Source organism: Ctenopharyngodon idella, chromosome 5 (assembly GCF_019924925.1).
Source record: "Ctenopharyngodon idella isolate HZGC_01 chromosome 5, HZGC01, whole genome shotgun sequence".
NCBI classification, from domain to species: Eukaryota; Metazoa; Chordata; class Actinopteri; order Cypriniformes; family Xenocyprididae; genus Ctenopharyngodon; species Ctenopharyngodon idella.
The window spans coordinates 44,783,376-44,793,581 of record NC_067224.1 but is presented as its reverse complement, the minus strand read 5'-3'; the positions used below and the strand labels follow the sequence as shown (position 1 = coordinate 44,793,581).

Here is a 10,206-nt window from a genome sequence, read left to right as displayed (position 1 = left end):
CTGTGTCCAAGCACATTAATAGAGAGGCGAAGGGAAGGAAAAGATGTGGTAGAAAAAAGTGTACAAGCAATAGGGATAACCGCACCCTGGAGAGGATTGTGAAACAAAACCCATTAAAAAATGTGGGGGAGATTCACAAAGAGTGGACTGCAGCTGGAGTCAGTGCTTCAAGAACCACTATGCACAGACGTATGCAAGACATGGGTTTCAGCTGTCGCATTCCTTGTGTCAAACCACTCTTGAACAACAGACAGCGTCAGAAGCGTCTCGCCTGGGCTAAAGACAAAAAGGACTGGACTGCTGCTGAGTGGTCCAAAGTTATGTTCTCTGATGAAAGTAAATTTTGCATTTCCTTTGGAAATCAGGGTCCCAGAGTCTGGAGGAAGAGAAGAGAGGCACACAATCCACGTTGCTTGAGGTCCAGTGTAAAGTTTCCACAGTCAATGATGGTTTGGGGTGCCATGTCATCTGCTGGTGTTGGTCCACTGTGTTTTCTGAGGTCCGAGGTCAACGCAGCCGTATACCAGGAAGTTTTAGAGCACTTCATGCTTCCTGCTGCTGACCAACTTTATGGAGATGCAGATTTCATTTTCCAACAGGACTTGGCACCTGCACACAGTGCCAAAGCTACCAGTACCTAGTTTAAGGACCATGGTATCCCTGTTCTTAATTGGCCAGCAAACTCGCCTGACCTTAACCCCATAGAAAATCTAAAGAGGAAGATGCGATATGCCAGACCAAACAATGCAGAAGACTGAAGGCCACTATCAGAGCAACCTGGGCTCTTATAACTCCTGAGCAGTGCCACAGACTGATCGACTCCATGCCACGCCGCATTGCTGCAGTAATTCAGGCAAAAGGAGCCCCAACTAAGTATGCTCATGCTCATACTTTTCATGTTCATACTTTTCAGTTGGCCAAGATTTCTAAAAATCCTTTCTTTGTATTGGTCTTAAGTACATCAGTTTCAGTTTGGATCCAGCCTCTTAAGAAGACCTCAGATGACTAAAACTTTGGAAGAGATGGCGCCAACTCCTGCGATGACTTCATAAGATGCAACATCTGGATCAACATGCACATTCGCAAATTTCTATATATCCTAATTATTGTTAATATGTAATTCATTTTTCCAGGAGCTCTTTGCTTCTACCTTCAATTAAATTGCTAACAGTGATTGTATGTTAATCGCCTAAATTATTACATTATTAGCTAACTGCAGTCTCCAAATTGTAATGTTGACATGCATTCTCTGTAAAGCTGCTTTGAAACGATATGTATCGTGAAAAGCGCTATACAAATAAATGTGAATTGAATTGAATTAAGTAATATTCTAATTTTCTGAGATACTGAATTTGTGATTTTCCTTAGTTGTCAGTTATAATCATCAAAATTAAAAGAAATAAACATTTGAAATATATCAGTCTGTGTGTAATGAATGAATATAATATACAAGTGTCACTTTTTGAATGGAATTAGTGAAATAAATCACCTTTTTGATGATATTCTAATTATATGACCAGCACCTGTAAACATGAATACTCAGCAAGATTCTAATCTACTTTCATAACACTAAAGCCACCTTTGTTGTAGCCTATTTGACAAAATTGTAATAATACATTTTTTTCAACACACAAACTGTTGTAACTGAGCCTTCACACATAATGAACTATGAACATGAACTAAAATGCTTTTAACATACTATCTCTGTATTAAAACATGTATTTAGTTGCCACTAAACTAAAACATTTAGTTCACATTCATGGAGTCTCAAAATAGCACAGTTGAGTACACTTAGATGTTCTAAAGATTATCTTAAGAAGTACTAATTAAGAATTTTTAGTTTATTAAGTACAAAATAAATGCACGAAAATACAGCACGTATTATGGAAGTTTACTAAGTGTACTAAAATAAAGTGTATTTTACTGCACTTTTTTCACCTGGGGACTGAGAGATAAAGAAAGAGTGATGGAGATGAGGACAGAGCAGGTATTGACAAATAATCTACCTACTGACAAATTGTCAAAATCTCAATTTAATACACAAATAAATGCACAGCCATTCGCATTTTGTTCTCTGCATCGAACACGCTGTTGCATCTTTGATAACTTTTGAGACTTATTTTACGTCGTTTTTATAAGCCGTTTGATCGGTTAAAGAGCCGTAAAGAACGGTTACACTCACAGTGTGGATGAACCACGTTTGTGTCGAAGACACCAATATTGAAGAGAACTTGTGCGACGCAGAAACTCTTACAAAACAAAAGCAAACACTCGTTTTTGATCCATTAATGCATCTCTAGCTTATTGTATGCGATCTCACTGTTTGAAGCGCCTGTCAGAGGATGAATAAGGCTGAAGTCCACCTTTCTCCCGTTATCGTAGCTCTCTCGAGAAAAATGCTTGCTAAACACAAACAGTTTCGATGTGTCGGTAGTTGATGGCCAACCAACCGCCCGCAGGCCCTGCCCTGGCAGCATCGCGGGGAAAGCCATGCAACACACCCGAACTTTTACACCACAAAAACAAACACTTAAGACCCATGAACGCCTCTCTCATCTACTGCGCGATCTAACAGTTTGACATGTCTGTCATTTGAAAGAATCACGTGGTGTCCCGAATAATTAAGAGATGGTGTCTTCTCATAGGATAAGAAAACTCAGTCTCATTAATAATTATGAGACACCGACGCGTCATCGAAGTCTTATATTGCACAGCCTGTGACGTGGACACGGTGTAGATTTTAAACCCGGAAGACGAAAATAACAGAAAAAAATCTCAAAATTAACCACTTTCCCCCTACATTTAAATCTAACAGATGCTAACATTGTATTCAATGACGTTCAACACACATACCTCTGGTAAAATCTCAGAAAATTTAGTTTAGGGTTTCATGACCCTTTAAGAAATCACCAAAGAAATGAGATAAGATTTTATCACCAAAAAAAAAAAAAAAAGAAAGAAAAAAAGAAAGCTACACCAACATGTAATGAATTCGGTTTCTTAAGAAAATTATAGTACAAAAGAGTGATTCATTCTGTGTGACACTGGTACCATTCATGTCTTTTAACCTTTTAATAATTATAAGGGTATCAATATACACATTTCAAAAAACAAAAAAACAAAAACAAAACTGGAGCACAGCAAAAAAACAAACCAAAAAAAAAAAAAAAATGTAAATTTAATGTCATTAAATCAAAGTCATTTAATTCTTTATTTATGCTGATTTCATTCTTATTTTCATTTTGTATTTTTTTTTCACTTTCATATTTTTCATTACATTTTAAAAACTTACTAAACTCTAAAGAGAAGATAAAATGCTGTGTTTTCAAATGTTTAAACATTTTCATTTGACCTTCAACACAATACACAAAATCAAGCATTAATTTAGTACGTTTTGAAAGTATTTCATCTGGACAATCTTCCTTGAAAGTAACTTTCATTTTCAATCCATGAAGAGCAGCTGAATGGAGTCAGATGTATTCAAATGAATGAGAATAGAAGCAAATAAATGTATTTTTTCTCTCAGATCCTGACAAACAGATGCTTCTTTCTAAGAATTTAATCTATAAAAAACAACTTCACCAGACAGATGTTTTATCCTGGAATAAGCACATTTTTCCAAAGTTTCTTAATGATGTAGGCCTAGTTGTTGTTTTTTTTGTTTTGTTTTTTTTTGTTTGTTTTTTGCACTTCATTGTCTTGTGTCTTAGGGTTAATGGAAATGTCTGTAAAAATTAGTTGCATGGTTAATGTCCTGGTAATTATCTAGAAAAATACCTGTCCTCAGCTCTGTAATGATATATGCAGATAATTTGAATAAGACAGAAGAATCAGGTTCCAAAAATTCAAAAGGTTTAATTGTAATTCAATAAGCATGCAAACAAGCACTGCAAACACATCTCAATTCAACAGAGACTGGACCAAAAGTGCAGGCAAGGGTGATGCTTAAATAAACTGAAACTAGATAATTAATGACACACAGCTGAAACAAATAAACTAATGATGATGGTAACCATGGAAACAAAGGAGTGGCAGGAAACTGAACAAAGAAACATATAAAACAAGCAAAAACAAACTAACGTGACAAGCTCTCTCTACATTCATTGAATCTCGCTGATTAAACAGTATCTAAATGTCTGCATGATCTAGACATATTATTAACCACAGAATAAAATATTTAGGCATTTTACTTACTTGAATGTTGATTTATCCAGTCCAGCAAAAAGGCAATGTGCTTCGAGGCAGGTTCCCAGGTTGTGAGAGATTATGGCCAGGTAAACAGACCAATTTACTAAATCTACCATTCAAAAGCATCGCAGGGTTGAACAGTATGACTTATTAGTTGTGTAAATGGTGGTCTTAAAGAAAAAAAAAAAAGGTGCAGGTATATTTTAGTAGAGCTTGAACTGATGTTGCAATATTACAACAGTAGGCCTTACAGGGTTAATATTTTATTTCATTTTATTTGAAAAAAAAAAAAAAAAAAAAAAACTGATAAGGTGGATGGCTCCCCCATCAGTTTTGGTTGGGAAGGATTGCTTTAATAAAAAATGAACATTTTGCCTTAATTATTGCCCATTATTACATCCAATGCAGACTGTTCCAGTTTAAGGATTCAAGAGATTCAACAGCTCATTTATCTCAAGCAAAAGTAAACCTAGATTGAAATTCTCCAAACTGCAGCTCTCTAGCTCGATGGGTGGTTTGGACCTTCTTAATATTAAATGATATCAGTTGACTTGCCAAATCTGTTTTGTCACTAAATGGCACAAAGATCATGAATCCTCACAGTCCAGTTGCTCTTTACAGAATGTAATATTTGTCCATCACACAGGACATGGAGTTGGGTTCCTTGCCGCTGTCTCCTTTGGCTTGCTTAGTTGGGGACACTTGACATTTGACTTGACATTTGATATTCAACAGTGCTTTGATCTGCCTGCATTGACACTATTCTTTTAAGAGCTGCTGTGCAGCCAAATAATGTACCAGTTATCAATGTAAAGCTGCTTTGACACAATCTACATTGTAAAAAGCGCTATATAAATAAAGGTGACTTGACTTGACTCTGTGTGACTGTGAAATACTCTTAAGGCTTTGCTATTCATAGGTTGGAGTAGGAATGATACTTCCTCTCCTCTTCATTATCCAGAGTTTCTCCTGAACGTTACAGATTCTAGTTTTAACCTCTAGTTGACTCTTGGTATGCATACAGGTTATGTGACCTGCATGAGGAAGGATCTTGAATGTCCTTCCATGGTGTGGGTTCATAATATAACTTGCGTATAGGCACTAAACAAATCCTTAAGTGAGCTTACTACATAAAAATGTTGTCTAAAAGTGGGACAGTCCACTAAAATATGTTTAATGGAAATACTTTTCTTGCAGAAATACACAAAGTTGTATCAAAGTCAGTCTTGTATGACCTGTACTGTATATGTGACATCTAGTGAACACCACTTGATCAAGTCTTGTTTTAAAGGAGATTAAAAGTCTGTTGGGGATTTCAGGATGGTTTTCTTACAACTTCAAGACTATGTGTTCAAAAGCAAGATGCTTACCTTTAACTACTCACTGTCGAGAAGATCCTCCTGAACCCTCCTTCACTCAAGCAGATCTCTTATGTTTATAAAGCTTTATGCTCTTAAAACATCAAATCACAGATTGACCTGGGAGAGGGAGCTTTGGGTGGACATTTCAGGAGAGGAATGGGAGAAGGTTTGGACTCTGTCTCTGCAATAAAGAGCGATTCAGCTAAAGATCTTGTACAGGTTGTATATCAACCCTTATTAATTCAGTTTTTTCTCCACTCTTCTTCAAATGCAGGGTACAGAGGATTACACCTGTTGTTTATGGGACTGTCACATAATTAAAGCCTCTTGGTCCAAAGTTGTCGTTGAATTGAGTCACTTATTCCTCGTAAATTAATTTCCAATTAATATGCCAGACGACTTTTTAACTTGTTAACTATTTGGAAAAAATATTTTGATGTCTTGGATTAGCGATAAATCTTAATCTAGCGGTAAATTATACATATTTTCTATTTGTATTTTTCATTTATTTATATTTATATTGTGTTGTAATACTTGATTTTTGTTATCATTCATTTTTCCCCCTTTACTATGTCTCAGGCAATGTTTGCTGTGTTGAACTTAAAAATATTATTTAAAAAAGAAAATATTTTGAGCATTGCATTGCTCATGTGAATATCTCGGTATGTTCAGTTTTATATTTTTCTTGGGAGTTGCATTTGCCGGTTGTCATACTGTACAGTGTCACCTGATGGATTTATGACTGTCTGTGATGAAACTTCATTGAAGCAGCCCACAAAAGTTGCATACTTTGTGTAATGTGTCAAACGTTTTGGTTTTGCTTTTCTGGGAAAATCCTTAATCTCAAGAGATAATCAAAAAATGCTGAAGAACTCTATTTGATTTCTGCAAAACATAGAAACTCACCAAAAAGTTGTACAGTACTGCAGTGTGTCATCCAGTGGCAAGGCCTGTTCTCACGAAATGTGCACGTTTTTACGCAGTTTTCGCGTGTAATACGCACGTAACCCACTCCAGTAATCCTACCAAAGGGGTTTACAGTGCATATCATATGTAAAAACAGCTTTGAGAAGAGCTCTGCTTTCAAAACAAGCTACTTTACCCCAAGGATTTCTGTTCTTTTCAACTTTCTATTCATCAGAGAATCCTGAAAAAAAATTGTACACAACTGTTTTCAACATTGATAATAATAATAACAATAAATGTTTGAGCAGCAAATCAGTGTATTAGAATGATTTCTGAAGGATCATGTGACACTGAAGATTTGAGTAATGATGCTGAAAATTCAGCTTTGATCACAGGAATACATTACATTTTACAATTTATTCAAATTAAAATGATACACATTATTATTCACAATATGGAAAGAGGAAATAAAACAGTTCGTTAAGAGCATGACTCAAACATGCCATTAATGGGCTTATTCAAGTCCTCTTTTATTTTTTGAGTTATTTTTATCCATTCTGCATCTCACACATGTGTGTTTTAGCAAGGCGGTCTGTGCAAGTTGGTGAATGAAGATACTTTTGCCAGGTTATATGTCACTACTCTGCTTTATTAATTTATCCAGTGTAAAACCTGGACACCGCCACACAAATGTAGCTTTTTGTTAATGACTGTCCTACTACAGGATTTAACACAGAGCTCAATACCAGTAAAAAAAAGACACTGTAACAGTGTGTCAAAGGCAATTCTAGTTGCATTTTTCATCAATTAATTTCTAAAAATTATCCTTTGACTATGTTCTGGCCTGCCATCTAGTGCCGAATTTTTTTTTATTGGCCCGATGCCAAACTTACTTGCTGACCCGTTTTAGAGTGTAGTAAATTCTGGCCCTTATGTGGCCTCGCCACTCAACCCAACATAGCCACAACATGTCACAGTTGTAATATAAATCTTCAGTGAGAATCTATTCCCTTAACAGATTATCTATTATAAATTCTACAACTAGTCAACTGATAAATTCTATTAAATGTGGTCATCATGAGTTTAAAGCTTGCAGGATGATGTTTTTCCCTCTTTTCATCAGTCATTTTAGTGGCTTTAGATCATGTTCGACTTTCTCCGTAGCATTTTACTACATTCTCAATAGAATTCAAATGGGTCGCACATTTTGTCACATGGAACGGCTTGTGCAAATTTGAACACTTTTGGACGCACGCTTATGGCGATTCGCGCGCCACTTATGCAAATTAAACAATTGGGCTTCAGTCAAACCAAAGACTACAGAATAACACAAGACACGTGTTTTGAATGGGAGAAAGTGCAATGAGCAATATGGTGGAATAAGTCCCGCCTTCTAAATAAGAGCCAATCGCCGATTGGTAAAGTCTTCGCGTCACTGCAGTGGCCGTTAGAAGATCCAGTTCCAGTCAGATGCATAAATAAAAAAGCAAGGAAGACTTGTCACATTTTTAAGGAATATTCAGTTTTTGATTAATGAATCAATAGTTTGTATGCTCTGGCATGTTTTTCTGTGTATTAATATGTAAATTTCTGTATATTATTATATATTTCTTTGGTTAAAAAAGAAACAAAGAAAAAAAAAAAAAAAGGTTCCAGTCAGAACCGGGCCTTCAAAATGAGACACAAGAGACGCACACTTATTACTGCGCATGCGCATTAGCTTGATCCAGCCTGAAAAATACAGTTTTTTGTCATGGTTCAAGCATTTAGAAGCAAAATTTATGAGACAGTTGTTTTCAGATTTCATTGGTGATTTCAAATATAAAATTTTTTAAAGCTTGGCAAACAGCTTTGGAGAATTTGATGTTTCCCCATTCAAAGAGAGAGGAGCTGCACTTGCATGGCCAAGAGGAGTTTCAAAGATGGCCGCTGAGTGAAATGACTTGTCTTAAAGGGACTTTGGTAATGCGCAGACAATTGATCCGTTCAGTTCGTACAGCTTATAAAAGCTCTGAATTAACGTGCGATGTATAATTAATTAATAGTCTGCTTCTATGTTTCGGTGTGGGGCGGAGCACCGGTGTCCTGACATTTTATCCTACCTGTCAGATTGTCCAACCCGAACTTACTGCGCTGCGCACATCAATATTGCATCATTTTTGTCATGATACGGTGTACACCTGTGTATCACGTAGACTACACCACTGTATAGCCTAATATGTAATATTCAGTTTTGTAATACATTTTCTGAGCTGTTTTACCTGATTGATTACAGGCATTTTAGATAAATAAGGACACAACAGAGCAAACAATAAGTGAATAACCTATACCACTTTAGGCTAATACAGTTTTGTACTCTTTGATGTCTTTAGCTGTTTTTTTTTCATTTGTGAGGCTTTAACTTGAATATGAATAGTTTGATTAGTTTTACAGGTTACTACTGCAATGTGTCAACAACAATAATACCTGAAATAAACATCTACGAATGTATCTGTGGCCTAATAAAATATAAGCTAGCCTGGAGAGAGTATTGTGTGTCATTGCTAATTTCTTGGTTATTTTGTTTTTTGCCGGTGTTTCCCAGCCTCCACAGCCCCATCAGTAAGGCTCAAGTTCCCTTTATCAACACCAAACCTCACATTCTCCTGTTTTCTCATTTTATATATCATGTAGAATTATCATTAAAGTTTTAAGAGGTTTTGTTTTTTAAAGCTTTAAGAAAGCAACATCAAAATCTTTCCACATACACCTGTTTGAGAATCATGTATTTTTTCCCTTTAAAAAAGACATGCAGACAGTCAATTAAATCTTTTTTTTTTTTTTTTTTTTTTTGTCATTTTACATTATTTTTTTTACTTTTTGTTTTTAAAAATTTGGAATGAGGATTTTTTTTTATGTCTGTATGTTTATTATTTCAGCATAAAACTATTTTAGTAAAGTGAATTTGGTGTTGTTCACATCTTCAAATAAACACACTGACACAGGCACTGAGAGTTTGAATATTGAGTTTAATATTGAGGAATGAAACAGTTTTCAATAGTTCCTCTATACAGTATGGCAGATCATTGTGTGTGTCTGTTATTAGATAAGACAGACTGTTTTCTGCATGTGGTTAGTCATGAAATGGGATCAGACATTCACAGGCGCTTTTAGTGTACTGGACTCCAATCACAGTCAGTTTCCCTCCATTGCAGGGGAGAGCTTGAAATATCATCGCATGAACACACACACCCACTTCAACGTACACCTGAAAGAGAGAGAGAGAGAGAGAGAGAGAGAGAGAGAGAGAAATTCATTTTTTCATGACAGCAAATTTCTGCGAGTTCTGTTACAGTGACCGTTGCTGACGAGATTTGTGTGTCCAGAAGCACTACAAAGTTGAGAAAAGTTTTCTCTTATACAGATGCAGAGAAACTTTATACAGTGACATGATGCATTTTACCTTTCGGGGAGGACGGAAAAATTACTCATGATCGCACCCGTTTAGGACACACTGCCATCGTTGGCTTGTTGATATTAGAAACATACAAATTGTGCCTTGGAAGAGTTTCAGTGATGAATTCACAAGCTCAAAAATCCATAAAAAAACAAAACAAAACACTCAATTACCTTCACCAGATAGTTTCTTCCGGCCACAAGCTGAGTCCTAAAGCTTAAAGGAATGTAAGCCTTAAAATTGGCTCCAGCCTTCTTCTCTATGTCTGACTTCACCTGAATAAACAAATACACATTTTATATTCATCTGTATTAT

At 35.9% G+C, this 10,206-nt stretch overlaps 1 protein-coding gene and 1 long non-coding RNA gene across 6 annotated transcripts in view; both read right to left on the bottom strand.

The window, feature by feature from the left end:
* Positions 1–10,206, bottom strand: part of LOC127512278 (L-asparaginase 1-like) — a 172,063-nt gene that overhangs the window by 68,337 nt on the left and 93,520 nt on the right. The gene's annotated exons all lie outside the window — the stretch shown is intronic.
* LOC127512292 (uncharacterized) overlaps positions 9,444–10,206 on the bottom strand; it is a 33,412-nt gene continuing 32,649 nt past the window's right edge. For all 4 annotated transcript variants that reach the window (XR_007930171.1, XR_007930173.1, XR_007930172.1 and 1 more), the window contains 2 exons: positions 10,065–10,166; positions 9,444–9,702 (listed from right to left, as the gene is read on the bottom strand). This is a non-coding gene — a long non-coding RNA (uncharacterized LOC127512292). The remainder of the gene's footprint in view (positions 9,703–10,064; positions 10,167–10,206) is intronic.